The following is a 5,216-nucleotide window of genomic DNA, read 5'->3' on the forward strand; positions in this document are numbered from 1 at the left end:
AGCCCCGCTCCTCGTTCCCCCTCTCACCTTTTCCTTCCTCTTCCCTCTTCCCAAACCTTTCTCGTATCTGCAAGAGGAGGGGGGTGGGGGGTGGACAGGACCCGCGCTGGACGCGGTGCCCGGCCCGGGCCGGTGGGTGGAGCGGTGGAGCTCACCTCACCTCTGGCCGAGACGCCACGCGGGCGACGGTCCTGGACGAGGGCAGTCTCAAGGACACCGCGGGGTTAAGCCCTCTCCACGTGTGCGCCTCATCCCCCCTGTGAGGAGGCTCTGCGGGCCCTTCGGGACGCACGCCCTTGTGCACGTACCCCCTCCCTCCTCTCCACCTCCACCTCCGGCCGACGCGACGGGACGGGCGCGCCGCCGCCGCCGCTCTCCCCCAGGGTCGGCCTCCAGAGCTGACCGCATGTTAACTGGAGTCACCTCGTTCCCTCTCCCCAGGCACAGAAAGAGAAAGAGAGAGAGAGGGTGAGCGGCGCGAAGCCACGAAACGGTCGGAGCGAGCGAGAAGGATTGGAGATTCTTCTTTGGGCGGCGAGGCCTCCGGTCCGGACCCGGCGAGTGCTTCCTGGAACGCCGTGGCCCCCGTGGGCCCCCGGGTCCCCCTCCCTCCTCCCGCCCGGCGTCCTCCGTATCCTCCCGGTGCCCGAGTGATCCCTGACTGACCGCGCGGGCGGCCTAGACAGCTGCACAGCCAGCTGCACAGCCAGCTGCACACGCATCTGCTATCAGCCGCGCCCCGCCTGTATCGCGCGCAGGTGCTTGGCTCTGCAGGGGGCCCCTCTCCCACACAAGGACGCGCGCCGAAAAGACCACGAGCGGCGCGCAGTGTAAGTAAGGGGGTACGCGACGAGCCAATCAGCTGTGCAAACACCATACATACACACGCCCGGGCCGCGAGGTAGGTGCGCGCCCAGAGAAATAAGGTGGCTGCAATCGACCGATACAATATGCGTTATGCAGGATCCAATCGGGCAGAGCGGTCGCCTCGACAACGCGGTTGATTCCAAGCGCACGCAAGAACGCGGCCGCGCGTTGCTTCTCTCGCGGCCCAGTGACTCACGGCCACCGCGGCCCACGAAAATGAGAAGAAATTGAGCACCCGCGACGGGTACTGCTGTACCGCGCCCCGCCCCCGGCTCGCTCGCGAATGGGCGGGCAAACCACTCCCCGCGCCCCTTCCACCCACCACCCCTTTGCCTTTACTCCTCAACGGCTGCAATTGTCACAATCAAATCACGCGCGCGGCGCGTCTGCAGCCAGAGCCAGCGCACTGTCGCCACCGCGCGCCGCGTCCTCCGCGCTGGAGGCCCCCAAATGCCCTTCCTCCGCAGATTGCAGCGAGAAACGCTTCTACCCTTCCACATCTGCACACCGCACGGGCAAGGTGTCTGTGCATTTAATCACGCTCTTTCTCTCTCTCTGCTCGGTGCACACAGCCCGGGCTCTCTGGCAGGCAGGCCGGCCGGGCGCTTCTCAGAAGACGGCGGCCGCGGCGAGGAGCAGCAGCAGCAGCAGGCTGAGCGCTGCTGCTGCTGAGCGTTGCTGCTGAGCGCCCCGGCCCGGCCAGCCACCGCGCTGCAGTGCAAGTCAGCGTGCAGAGCCGAGCCGCCGAGCCCAGCCGGGGCTCTGTGCGCGGGCCGAGCCGAGCCGGGGCGGGCGGAGCGAGCAGAGTCCTCGCCTTCGCCTCGCACAAGAGAGGCCCCTGGCTGCCAGCACGGCTGGCCGCCCGGGCCGGCCGGGCAGCAAGGGGCCCCCGGGGCCCCCGCGCGCCGAGCAGGCAGCCAGCATCCCTCCGCACAAAAGCACCCGGCCCCCGCTGCCGACCTGACTCTCGGGGTGCCTGTCGGTCCTGGCCGGTCCCGGCCCGGCAGGTATGTAGTGACACTATGACACCTGCCCCCCCCCCCTTCCTATTCCCTCCCCGCCCCTCGCCCGGGGAGCCGTCCTTGTTGAGCGCCCGCTGCCGGCGGCCCAAGACTCATCGGAGGCCTACGACGGCGGCAAGCGTCGCGACGGCAGCGTCAGAAGTTGACACAGAACGCCCCCCCCTCTCCCCCTTACACCGCACGCCCACACTCGACTCAGCGGGGCATAAGGCGGCGGGCACCGCAACGCGACCGAGCCAGGGGCGTATCCATGGCAACCTTACTTACCTCACGAGTCCATCGGGAGACAGTAGGTGGTGGTGGATCGCCGCGGCGACACGGCGAACAGGAGGTAATCCACAAGAAGGCGTCGGAGGCGGCGGCGGCGTCGGCGGCAGCGCAGCAGGTCCTGCCGACGTCCCACACAATCACTCACTTTGCAAAAACAACACTGATCACTTGACTGTCGCACCACACTCTATCTCTGTCGCGCAGCCTCGCCACTTGGGCCACTATCAATCGCGCATTGACGCACTTGGCCCTCACACTTATCGCACTGGCAATCACCGGCTGTCGCGGCCGCTGCGCGGTGCACACCCACGTCCAGCTCTCCAACACACAGACACACACACACACAAGGGCCCGGGGCGCGCGCGCTGCGCTGCGCCTGCGACGGAACGGCCGACCAGCGTACGGACGGGCTCACGACCTACCGCCTCCACGGCCAGACGCGCACTGGCGCTGGCGGGCGGCACTGGCTGGCCGCCGGCTGGCAGCCCCGTCTGTCCCGCACGCCCGCCCGGCCCGGCCGCTGCCGTACCGCGCCGCTCAGCGCGCTCAGCTCGGCTCGATGGGCCCCGCAGGCCCCCGCACCGCCGCCCGGCCGTGCCCCGCCCGCCCGGCAGGCAGGCAGGCAAGCCTGCTCGCCAGGATCCCGCCGAGGGTAGAGTACGGAGTAGAGGGAAAAGACCGTCGCCACCCGCCACCTCTAGGAGGACCACTAGCCACCTCTAGTAGTCCTCCGCCACCTTCTCCACACACTACACAGGCCGACACGGGCGCAGGACGGGCATAGGAGAGATTCCAGGAGCACTTAATTCGACGTGCTGTTCGCAGTGATATGCGGACCTCATAACTCCACTTTCTTCAGGCGCCCACATGAGACATGGCGGGCTGGCTGTGGCGGTCTTGCCCCCTCAGCTTCAGTGGCTTCAGCATTCAGCAGCAGAGGAAAAAGGGCACGGGTAAAACGCGTTCCTGATGGGTCGACAGTTTCCAGCCGTTTGGTCGCCGGAAACGGGGGTAAAGGCCCGACCAATCAGGATCCTTTCACCTTGTATATTCTGTATATTTAAATTAAACTCCACCGCGAGTCGAAGCCCCGGAGGAACACCAAAGGGGGGGGGGCACGTACACCACCTAGATAATTACTGATATTGATATCACTTACAAGAAATCACAACAACAAAAAACTTTGGAAAGTTTACCTTTAAAATAATTGAATTGACTAATTATTCCGGCAATCGTCGTAAAGTCTTAAGTAAAAATATATAATACTCTCACCACAAATCATAACAAATTAGGCATATACTTTAATAGCCAACAATCACCAAAACAAGACCAAGACAATCTTACAAGTGATAATCACCATGGACCGATAATGATCCTCGTACGCGATTTTTTCAAAATGGTGCGTAGTATAGACCCTTGGCACAGGCGGGGTGCGCGGGGCGGGAGTGGAGCGCTGCCGACGGCAGCCCCTGTCTGTGACAATGGCGGCGATACGGTGGGCGGGAAGACAATCACATATAAGCCCATTCTACGAACCGGGAAGTGGGGTCGGTGGTACTCTACGGTCATTCGCAGGGGCGGGCCGGGGGGGAGCGTCTGATATCGCACCGGACCGCGCGGCCGCGACCCGGCGGCTTCCAGTGCGCTAGTAATAGGGTATTTCAGTGCATCCTGGGGGGGGGGGGGATTAAGAAGTAGAATGAAATCACAGAAAAACGGAACTAGCAGTTGAATGTCGAACCGTCGGGATGTGAGAAATGCGTGACACTCTGTCGTTCGTTTGTTACTTTCAATGAAATCACGTGTATTTCTAATGCCTGAACAAACGGTTCCCATTCAACGGCTGGTTAGGTTTTTGGTGATTCCATTGTATTTCTTACTTCCGGCTCCGGGATTCACTGAAATACCCGAGATACCCTCTTCGGAGGCCTCGCCACTGTATCCACGACCATGATGAATGAAAAGGGCGCGATCTGGAGAGCAGCGGTAAACTGGAGAGTATGGCCTCGCACTCTATGCTGCACCGCAAACACACTTGTAAGCGGGTTGCCTATTGGCCAGGCGCAACGGAGGGCGCCAAGGTGAGCGACGGCAGGCATGCGGGACAGTATACGACGCGCTCCCTCTGGGACACCCTGTATACTGCTCAAGTCCTTTAATGACCTTGTTCTAAACAAAGAGGAAAATAGCCTCGATGTACAGTACTCGACCGGCGACGGAGAACATCCACCACGGTGTGTACTTTGAAAGTAGTCACCTCCCCTCCCCTCTTTTTCCCGGGGCAACTGACGAAAACTCTCAAGGTTTTCATATACAAAATCACAGCCGGGAGCAAGCTTTTCTAAGATGTTGCTGCGGTGGTGTACACCTAGCTTGTCGAGGGTCCACCACGCAAAGGGATGTATGCGGGGCCCGCAGCAGGCCCATGTGTTGCGACGAGAGCTGAGGAGATACCCATTAGCTCGCTCCTGGTTGTGTCGCAGTACAGCGATTTGATACGTGGTGTGCAAGTTTGGCTCTACCCACTCCCGGAGTGCGCGGTGCGTAGGTGGCAGGTGGCTCACAGCATCAACAACTCTAGGAGGCGGCGAGGGCGGGCGAGGGTGCCGCCGTGGGTCGGCTCGGAATCCCGTCCACCTACAGCACACGACAACAAGCCGGCTCTAATAAATTGCCGCGCCTAGGTAGGGGCGGGGATCAGCCGGCCAAATCACCGGCACTGTCAGTCGGGTGGCTGCTGCCCGGCCAGGCCCGGCTAGCACACTGCACCAATGCACACGGTACACCCGTCCTGCCAAAAGAGAGATTACCCGCAACTTCAGCACACACTCACACACACACACACCTTGCGCACACGCACACAAGCGCACCGCCACGCACAAGCACACACACGAACGATCACAAAAGGGGGCATAGGGATGGGGCGGGCGGGGCCATCGAGGCAACGCAGAGGCAACGCCGGAGGCCTTAGCACGGCCCGATGAGTAAAAATAAAAGAGCCTTTTAGTTTGCTGGAATAAAAAGCGGCGTACAACCAACAAACTTCAACGAAAATAA

At 62.0% G+C, this 5,216-nt stretch overlaps 1 protein-coding gene across 1 annotated transcript in view; it reads right to left on the minus strand.

Annotated features, from left to right (window-relative positions):
• LOC113207317 (cytokine receptor) overlaps positions 1–2,609 on the minus strand; it is a 29,094-nt gene extending 26,485 nt beyond the window's left edge. The window contains exon 1 of the mRNA XM_026423830.2: positions 2,157–2,609. The gene's annotated coding sequence lies outside the window, so the exon portion shown is untranslated. The remainder of the gene's footprint in view (positions 1–2,156) is intronic.
• Positions 2,610–5,216: the final 2,607 nt, after the last annotated feature.

This window comes from Frankliniella occidentalis, unplaced genomic scaffold (genome assembly GCF_000697945.3).
Source record: "Frankliniella occidentalis isolate FOCC.00 unplaced genomic scaffold, Focc_3.1 Scaffold106, whole genome shotgun sequence".
In the NCBI taxonomy this organism is placed as follows: Eukaryota; Metazoa; Arthropoda; class Insecta; order Thysanoptera; family Thripidae; genus Frankliniella; species Frankliniella occidentalis.